The sequence below is a fragment of the Mirounga angustirostris genome, unplaced genomic scaffold (assembly GCF_029215605.1).
Source record: "Mirounga angustirostris isolate CCGP_5_RB_7025 unplaced genomic scaffold, mMirAng1.0.hap1 SCAF_12, whole genome shotgun sequence".
Classification (NCBI taxonomy): domain Eukaryota; kingdom Metazoa; phylum Chordata; class Mammalia; order Carnivora; family Phocidae; genus Mirounga; species Mirounga angustirostris.
In genome coordinates, this window is record NW_026991720.1 from 81,194,891 (window position 1) to 81,205,776 (window position 10,886).

The following is a 10,886-nucleotide window of genomic DNA, read 5'->3' on the forward strand; positions in this document are numbered from 1 at the left end:
AAATTCTCCCATTCCTGTCATTTTTGAGAATTTTATATTGATAGACATCACTTCTGGTTATAAGCCTCATCTTCCTAATTCTTCACATCTATGTAGTACTTTTTTCATTAGATACTTGTGAATTTGATGTTGTTAAGTGCTGACATTTATTGTCTTCCTTTAAAGAGTGATGACATCATTTTGGTAGACAGTTACCTGTTAATTATCTTGATCTTTTCAAAGCTTTTTAAAAACACTATTATTATTTTTAAATTTATTTTTATTGTTTTTTTAAAATTTATTTATTTATTTTAGGGCACTATTTACTCTAGAGTAGTATTTCCTCTAGCTCTAACTTAGTCCTACTCCTAAGGCATGATACGTCTGGAGTCTCTACACAGTGTCTCACATATTAATGAGACTACACAATGAATTAGGACTTGAATAATTCCTACTTTTGTGTGATCTTTGGGAACTGTTTGGCTTACAACTCCCTGATAATTGTTCTTTTCTTACAAGATTTTTTTTTGCTTGCCCTTTGAGGTTTTACTTGTAATATATGTAGAATGGAATTCTAAAAACTAAGACCTCTATGTAAATTACTGGAACTATTTCTCTGTGTCTCTCTCTCATCTCATGTTTTCTACCTTGTGATTTCTAGTCATCTCAGCATCTTAAAAGTTCAGTCCTCATGTTGTCAACACAGCAAAACACTGATCTCTGTTTGGGTTCCCTTTGCTGTATTGCATTCCAGAAATTTTCTCCAAGCATAAGGCTACTGTGATTTGTTTTCCTAATTCCAGGTATAATAGTCCTGTACTTTCTGTTAACATCTAAAAATGTTTGTTTATATTATTTGTCCAGTTTTCTAGTTGTTTATGGAAGGAGGATAAGACCTATCACAGGCCTTATTATACTCCCGTGTCTTAGTCATTAGGAAGTTTTGAGTAGAGCAGTGATGCAACTAATAAAATCTGACCTTTGCTCCTCATATGTGTTCTCTCTCCACCCAAGTCAGTGAAATCCAGAACTGCCTGTTCTTTTTATGCCCAGGTACTCTCCTGTGACCTTTATTTCCCTATTCTTCTGATTACAACCATCATCCAATATTTTATTTCTTTGTGTTAAAGAGAGCTGTCAGCCACTCTCCTTTATATTTTTCCACACTACCTATGGCAAATACATAGAATATGAAACAAGAAATACATATGAATTACTGAGTTTTTATAATGTCCCAGAAACTGATAAATAATCTTGACATTTATGTATGTATACTAAGACGGAGATGGGAAGAATTTAGCTGAAAAGATTTCACACCATTGTGTAATGGATCTGTGTCTGGTCCTCAGTGATCAATATTTATCTATAGAATGAATGAGTGAATGAATGAATGAATGAATGAATATCTATAGTCATTTCCAAGTGTTGAACTACTGCCTCTTAGTTACAAACTATAATTTTCTGATTTAAAAATGACCTGATGTTTTCTACATCACATCCCTTTCTCAAGTCTAGTTGCAGAGAACTGGAGCTATAAAATCTTGGTATGTAACCTAGAAGTTATTTGCCCATTGAAGCATCCCATCTTAGTGCAGTACAGAGTACCTGTTAACCCAGATGGACTCTAAAACCAGATTGCTGATAAGGGGAGGGAAAAGGAGGAAGGAGATGAAGAAGAGTGTGGAGAGACAAGGCTCTTTGATGGACAAAAGTTACAAGTTTAGATAAAACATGTAAAACATGAATTTTGTTGCCCCACACTCCCTTCTTTAAAAATCTTTTATTTTCTGAGTTCCAATGAATATATTTTTTTCCCACTTTGGATGCCTCAGAAAGTGGTAATCCCTATAGTCTGAAAGTCAAGCTTTTAACGTACTGACATCTGTCTTTATGAGTTAAGGTGCTCACAAATTTGCACAGTTAGACACATGAATGAATAGAGGTACTCACACTTCCCACTCATAAAGATTAAAGGTAACTTGATGTTCTTTATACTCCTTTATCTAGGCTGGAAGTCAGGAATTTTCCAGTTCCAAATTTTAGATACTTAAAATGGTAAACATGCTCAGCAAAATGTGATTAACTTTTGATATTTATGTTTTTGGTATTTCTTAATTATTTAACACATACCAATTTCTTATCATTTTTCTTCTGTTAAAAAATACCATTTTGGGGCACCTGGGTAGCTCAGTCAATTACATGTCTGACTCTTGATTTTGATTCAGGTCATGATCTCAGAGTCCTGAGATCAAGCCCTGCACTGGGTTCTGTGCTCAGCAGGGAACCTGCTGGAGATTCTCTTTCTCCCTCTCCCTCTGCTGCTCCCCCCACTTGTGTGCTTGCTGTCTCTCTCTCTCTCTCTCTCTCAAAAATAAACAAATAAATAAATAAATAAATAAATAAATAACATCTGTTTTAAATATATATATAATTTTTCCTCTGTTTATTCAAAATTTACAGGATAAATTGAATATGAACTTATTCTCTGTTGAGTTGCCAATGTATAGACAATATTTATTTATTATTACCTGCTAGTCAATTAAGACAGTTATTAAACAGATTATTTAAAAACATTATTACTGAGAGAATCCTGACTGCAAATCTATGCTACTACACTACATAATCACTTAGCAGGATCTTTAATTATTTTGCTGAAATCAACTTTCAAATATGAGAAAGAGATAGACTAATAGATTAGATAGATAGATAGATAGATAGATAGATAGATAGATAGATATAGATACAGGGGCACCTGGGTGGCTCAGTCGGTTAAGCGTCTGCCTTCGGCTTAGGTCATGCTCCCAGGGTCCTGGGATCGAGCCCTGCATCGGGATCCCTGCTCAGTGGGAGTCTGCTTCTCCCTCTCCCTCTGCCCCCTCCCCCCCATTCATGCTCTCTCTAATAAATAAATAAAATATTTTTTTTAAAAAAGAAAGATATAGATATATATCAGCAACAAATATCTTACTGTCAATACAAAAAAGGAATTTTCAGTTTAAAAGCCTTTTAAGTTTTCACCAATTAATTTTCAGTAGTGTGAATCCCACAGGCCACACACTTACGTGTCAAAGAAATAAACATATATATGACTACATATACACACACACATATGAATATAGATAATTTAATTTATAGCTTAATTTATAATTCTACATGGTAGCAGAAACCTGAACCTTTATCAAATAGTCCCTTTGAACTTTTCCCAGTAAATTTAAGTTTTTGCTTCTGTTTTTGTTTTTTCTGTCCCTACTCCAACCCCCAACTTGGTATAAATCCTAAACTTCATGTAAGTCTAATGGAATGTTGTGAAAATTGGGAGTAAGAACCTCATCCTTATAGTACATCTATCCATAGCTGGCATCTTCTCAGAAGGACCATTAAAAAATAGTTAACATTTATATAGCACTACACTAGGTGCTTTACATCTATTTCTATTTCTATATCTATATCTATATCATCTATATCTATCTATAGGTATATTTATATTTATCAGTCTTCATAACAGCCCTATGGAGTAAGTACTATTATCACTATCCATGTCTTACAAATAGGAAAACTGATGCACAGAGCAGTTAAAAATTGTTCAAGTTTATGAAGCAATTAAGAAACAAAGCTGGGTGTGAACACAACAGTGGCAATCTAGAACCTGAGGTTCAAATTCCTGTGCTCTGCAAGCTTCTCACTTCCTCTACTCCATGGACATAATCAACCCTCCACCTCAGCACAAGATGAGGCTTCCATGTTATATATGTAAACTTCTGTGCCACATTCCACAAGGACTTCCTCATCTCTGCCCATCCCAGAACTGTTCACTTTCCAGGACACAGCTGTGCCACACAGGGCAATACAAGGGAAATAAAATGATGTGACTGCACACTTCTAGGACCTATTGCTCACAGGGGCTCTGGGCCTTATGTTCATCAGCCAAATAACTCCATTTAAACATCACTTCCGTATTCTCAAAACCACAGTTGGAGGAATTTCCTAAGTGTTAACAGTATCCCAAACAGGAAGCTGTGTGTTCTCTCATTCTGCCAGGGGTGCAGCAGCCAGAGTAATTTTTACTTCAAGAGGGCACTGGTTCATGGCTATCTTTCTTTTCTTACTACCTCTCTTATGCTCCTCCCAAATTCTTTATGGGGATTTACCAGGTGATAAAAACTCATTCTAACAATATTTATTTTTCTATGTCAGCAATTTAGGTCAGGACCTTAGCTTTTAATACTTAAAAGACCCCTTATCATGCAACACAAAAGCCTTTTTTGTCAAGACTGCTGTGTCTTCCTTGAATTCATAAGTGTATTTTGAAATTTAGGACACAAGAACTGACTTTTTCAGTTTTTTTTTTTTTCTTGTTATATCTTTCCTTTCTTGAGGCAGTAGACTTAAACTACTCTAACTCTCCTTAAATGGGGAGAAGGGTCATGTGGGAGAAAAAATCAAATTAAAAACACATCGGTGAATACTTCAAATTATCTTTCCAAATAGACTTCAAAGCTCTAATTCTAAAGAATTTGAAAATTATCTCTATAGTTATCTCCAGACATCTTATATAAGAGCCACTTAGTGGTCTCTTCCTTTTAAAAGAGCTTGGGAGTCCTGGTACAAATCCTAAGAAACCTAAAGAATCATAACCTCTCCTCTGACTTTTAAGAGGTAGGAGGAAAAGTAAAAATACTTGAGATGAGCCAGAAGCCTGTGGTTCTGGTCTCAACTCTGCCAATGACTAGTTGTGCTGCCAAGGACTAATCACTCAAATTATACTTAGTTTGTGAATTACCCAACTAACATTTCTGGATCATCATCTATGGGATGGACACTTAAAATATGATACTTGCTTAGTTATCACAATTTTAGCATAGTTAGAAAGTTTAAATTGTCTAAGATCTTAGAGGAATTAACTGGCAAAATTGTGATCAAAGGAAGCTATGTATTATCCCAACGTAATATTTCATGATATCTAAAGTCCCATCTAGGCCAAAATACTCCGTAATTCTAAGAGGGATTTGGCAGAAAAGGCACAAAGGTTTTGCTGGGATACTAAATGTCATATACATGTGTGTCTATATATATGTGTATATATTCTGTGATTTATTGAAAAATACTACTTTGGATTAAAAAAATGGATCCTTGCTAGCAAATACACTCTCCCAGAGGTCTTCTTTGCATTTCTTATTTTGATATAATACCTGTACATTATCATGTTTTTTAAAAAATTCTTACAATACACAAAGCTTACTAACCTCTCCACAATTTGTTAATCACGTTCATTTTCCTAGCAGTGGTTGTCATGGACTGAAAACAGTAGAATTTATCTCCAGCTATCTCCTCCAGGGCTAACATTCACATTAAGCAACGTGTAATGTTTTCTCACCATGAATGCTGTCAGGCTGACATCAACAGTGAAATATGTGAATTAATACTTATACAAGCTAACATGATTTTTGCATTATAAAAATGTCATTTTTAAAAAGGACAGTATACAATGATAAACAATGTGTGGGCCTGTGTTGGAAATCAAATAACATAAAGGCTTTTTTAGTTCCCTTGGAGAATATATTGATTAAGTGAACTATATTACATTTGCATTTACACTGGAATACTGGGTTGATTTACAAATGTTAATGAATTCTTTTCCAGAACTTCTGAATGATGACTTCTTGGCTAATTGATATTTGGAAAGGTGTAGCACATAATTTAATTTCCTTAAACGCAGAGCTTAGCGCTTTGGTAGTTTGCATCTGGGAACTGAGATTCTTTTTTATTTAAGTGATAGGGGTGAAAAGTTTAGTTGTGAGTTCTGTCAAAAATAACTCTTTTTAGATTCATGAATCCTCTACCTAGTGATTTATTTTTTCCAGGCCCATTTTCTTTTTTTCTTTTCTTTTTTTTTTTTAAAGCAAGAGTTTCTCATTTCTCTATTTTCAATGGTACAGTCTGAAAAATAATATTGAAAGGAAACTTTACTAGATTGGTCTAGAGCAATACTGGAGAACCCTAACAAAAGCCCATTCCTCTAACTATACATAAACTTTAAAGAAACACTAGGCATGATAACATCTTAAAGTTTACAAGAAATTTGTGTCCACATTGAAAAGAGATTAGGACAGCATAACAGCCCCTAATTTCACAAAAGCCTGATTTCCAGTCTCCTTTTAGGTTTCTTCCTTTGGTGCAGTGGTTCTCAAACTTGGCTGCACATGGGAATCACCTAGAGAGTTTTAAAAATATGAGTCCTATAACTAGAGATTCTGATATAATAGAGCATTGCCTGGGCACCTGGATCAATAAAAGCTCCCTCAGGTGATTCTAATGTGGAGCCAAGGTTGAGAATCACAGACTCTTTGTAAATTCTCAAGAAACGCTCACTCATGTATTTGGGCTGCTGACCCTACCACACTTCCCAGCTGGCTGCCTCACTATCCTTTTGCTTTAGGTAATAAACCAGATGTTATTTTCAAGGCAGTAGTGCTCTGTTCTGAGTCTTGCACCTGATTTTCTGTTTGAGATATGGTTTAAGCATCATTGGTGCTTATGTCTACAGCATTGTTTTGCCCTGGACATCCCAATAGGCTCATAACCTGTCAGCTGCTGCTTATGCTTTACATGTGCTCCTGGTTTCTTTGCAGCCTCTATCCAGGCCAGAAGGTTGGTACCAGATCTCTTGGCAAGTCAGTAGAAAAGATTTGCTAGCTATTTTTTATCTCCTTATTTATCATATCAAGCACAAGCCTGGAGGACCCATCTCCTAGCATTCATTCATAGGGAAAAAAGGATATCTCCTCTCATTTAAGGCTTACACAGAGTCAGAAAGAAGGGTTTACTATAGTTAACAGCACTGGAGATAGAAACAGGAAACAAAGATAGTGCGATGAAAATGAATCTTCTAATTTTCTCTGGGTCTTTGAAACTCATTACTGGGGAGATTGTTAAATAATGAGGATAATACTGAGAATAATACCTACTGAAAAGCAAAAAGCACTTCAATCCACCTCTGGATTCTGGGGGGGGGGGGGAATTAACTCTTTAGTAACCTGGCATATAGCGACTTGGAGGACTTGGCTAAATTGAAAAGAAGGAAAAATGAAAAGATGTGTGGCAAATAAACTTAGTTAAGCCACATTAAGTTCCTGGTTGACATGAACTCTGGAGACTGAAAAACTGGCTTTAGGACCTCCAAAGGACAGTGTGATGCCCTCACAGCAAAGGCTGGAGATGGGGAGCTGAGCCTGAGGTCATAGCTAGCAAGACCAAAGCGGAAACTACATCAACAGGAGAGAAATGCCCAGGACTTCCTAGTACCATTGCCTGAGCAATGTGAATAAACTATGAGTTCATCCACCATGGACTTCTGCAGAAGAGGCCAACACTGCTTACACAATAGACAGCTCAGACCCAAAGATCAGCATGAATGTCACTTTCCGTAACTCTACTAAGAGAGCAAGTACCTGAACTTCTTCAGGAATACATTCAGATATCATCTAAGATCAAAGCATGAGAAGAGCTGAGTAATGTAATATAAGATAAACTGAAAGGATTGTTGAAATTATGGGATTCTGAGTAAGCTTTCACAGGATTAGGTATTCTTTTACTTTTCAAATAGCAGCTGTGTATGCACTCAGAAATATCTAACAGATTTTGTGTGTTTTTCTCTTTAAAAAAAAAAAACACATTATGTTTTCTCTACATAGAGTCATATTGTATCAAGATGGAGACATATTGGGGCACCTGGGTGGCCCTGTTGGTTGAGTGTCAGACTCTTGATTTCGGCTCAGGTTTACCTCAGGGTCATGAGATCCAGCCTGGAGTGAGCTCCATATTCAGCGTGGAGTCTGCTGAAGATTCTCTCTCCTTCTCCCTCTTCCCCTCCCCTCCTTCTCTCTCTCTCTCTCCCTCTCTCTCTCTCAAATAAATAATTTTTTTTTTTTAAAAAAAGATGGAGACGTATTGAGTAGAACCATTAAACAGAGGGGCACATGGCAACAGTATCTGCCTTTACTGCCTGGATGTTACTCCTTATTTTCTCTCTCCTATAACTTCACCCTATCCTTTTCTATCAGCTCTTTCACAATAGATTTTAAACATGTACGAACATATCCCACCATTAAGCAAAATACGTAAGAAACCATTAAGCAAAATACATAAGAAAATAAAACATACAGCCTTCAACTCTACATATTTTCAGCTATTACTCTATTTCTAGCTGTATTAGCCCATACTTACTGTTTATACTAGATTTTCCACCATCACCCTAAAAATATTTTTGCCGGGGCCAGTGGGGGTGGGTCACGTGGAGCATGCTGCCTGGAGTGGCACTGGCGGCCAGAGGCCGCTGTGGTGGAGCTGCGGGCAGGGAGCCGGCCCGGGCTCTGGGTAAGCGAAGCACCGCGCAGTGCTGAGTCCACCACCCGCGGGAGCCATGGAAATCGGCACCGAGATCAGTTGAAGATCCGGAGTGCCATTAACGGGAAATTGCCAGAGCTTATGTTGATGAAGAATTTCCTGATTGCATTATGGTGATGGAGGCCAACAAGAAAAGTCAGGACCAAATGATAGAGGACCTGTCCCTGTTTCTAGGGAATACAATTCGATTCATCCTATGTCTTCATGGTGTATTAAACTTTGCCTGTTACAACTGACCCCTCCAGTCTAAAGTCATCTGATACGAACATATTTGATAATACCGTGTCTTCAAACAAGAGCAGTTTCAGCCGGGGAGATGAGAGCATGAAGCTGCAGTGCCACCCCCTTGAGAATGCTAGCACTGAACCTGAAAAAAAGAGATTCCAGAGTTTCTCCTAGTTCACAGGAGCAGAAAAACACAAATGTCAGACAGACTTATGATGATGGAGCTGCATCCTGATTAATGTCAACTGTGAAGGCTCTGAGGGAGACAGCACCCTCTGAAGATGTGATTGATACTAAGCCAGAACCAGATGATCTCATTGATGAAGACCTCAATTTTGTGCAGAATCCCTTATCTCGGAAAAAAACCCTACAGTGACACTTACATATGGTTCTTCTTGCCCTTCTATTGAAATTTATCAACCACCTGCAAGTCAAAATGCAGATAGTGGTGCTCATTTAAACAAGTTGCAATTTCAGCAGTAGCAAAACAATATTTTTGCAGCCAAGCAACCTGATATACAGAATAGCCAAGTATATGAAACAGGATGTTTCTGGGAAAGGGAAGTGCTTAACAGCCTAGAAGAGACTTATACTCTCTTTTTCAGAAACAACTCAGAAAAAATGAGTATTGAGGAAGAAAACTTTCAGGAGAGGAAGTTCCCTGTGGTATGTTCAATTGTTAAAGTAAAAGACTTCCATCATGATGGAGAAGAGGAGGAGGAAGATGATGATTGTGGGTCTCATACAGGACGCATCTTCAGCAATGTGTGCCAGCAAAGCCTGAAAGGAGACCTTCACTTCCACCTTCTAAATAAGCTAACAAGAATCTAATTTTGAAGGCTATCTCTGAAGCTCAAGAATCTGTAACAAAAACAAGTATTCTATAGTCTCACAGAAACAGACACTTCCAGTTGCTCCCAGAACTTGAACTTTTCAAGAAGAATTGTTTGCAGAAATGGTCCAGGGTCAAAGCAGGACCCCCAGAATAAGTCCCCCCATTAAAGAAGAGGAAACAAGGGAGATAATATAGAAAAAAGCCAAGGAACTCAACAGAGGCAGTTGTTATCCCGACTGTAAATTGACCCAGTAATGGCAGAAACTCTGCAGATCAGTCAAGATTACTATGACATGGAATCCATGGTCCATGCAGACACAAGATCATTTATTCTGAAGAAGCCAAAGCTGTCTATGGAAATAGTAGTGGCACCAAACCAAGAGTTGGGGATGAAGACTGCAGATACCCTTTGAGTACTTTCAGGACACCTTATGCAGACAAGATCTTGTACCACCAGGTAAACCTGCAAGTCCTAAGTTTATAGTGTCACTGGATGTTCTCCCCAGCCCCCCAGGATACATGTCAGATCAAGAGGAGGACATGTGTTTTGAAGGAGTGAAGGCTGTAAACCAATCTGCAGCCTCAAACAAGGGACTCAGAGGTCTCCTCCACCCACAGCACTTGTAGCTGATGAGCAGGCTGATCGATGAGCTAAATGGTAGCTTTGCAAATGCTGAGATGAGTGAACTGAGTGTGGTCCAGAAGCCAGAAAAACTTTTGGTGCATTGCAAGTACTGGCCTTCCTGTAAAAATGGGGATAAGTATACTTACCATCATCCTGTTTCACCTTGCAAAGCCTTCCCCAATTGTAAATTTGCTGAAATGTTTGTTCATTCATCCAAATGGTAAATATGATACAAAAATGTACTAAACGAGATTGTCCCTTCACTCATATGAGTGGAAGAATTCCAGCACTGTCTCCAAACCCAGCAATTGCAACACCAGTGCCACCTTCTAGCTTCTAGTAGTCAATGGTGGTGTTATTTCCCTGCTTGTAGGAAAATGGAATCTCCCTTCTGTCATTAAAACACTGCAGATGTAACACTCAGTGTACAAGACCTGATTACACACTTGATCATCCCACCATTACTGTGCCACCACAACATGCCTTGAAATGGATTCGACCTCATACCAGTGAATGACATTCAGTCGTACTTGGCAGAAGATTGTGGAGGGACCATCTACTGACGAAAGATACTCTGCAGAACTTGTCAAATCTTTGAAACTTAGAATATATTGTTTTCATAATATTAAGTTTACTGCCTACCTGAAGTGTCTAATTTTTCAAGTTTGTAAGTTTATTAAGTGGTTTTAACATTGGGTGTTTTTTGTTGTTTGTTTTGACTATAAAAAGACCATTTAAGGAAAAGCTAAATTCTATTAAAACATTTCAGGCATGTTTGAAAAAAAAAAAAAAAAACTGCCAAAACCTCTAGTGATTGAC

General features: G+C 37.6%; 1 pseudogene; it reads left to right on the forward strand.

The window, feature by feature from the left end:
- Nucleotides 1-8,398: 8,398 nt before the first annotated feature.
- Nucleotides 8,399-10,584, forward strand: LOC123836011 (zinc finger CCCH domain-containing protein 14-like; annotated as a pseudogene).
- The last annotated feature ends 302 nt before the right edge of the window (nt 10,585-10,886 follow it).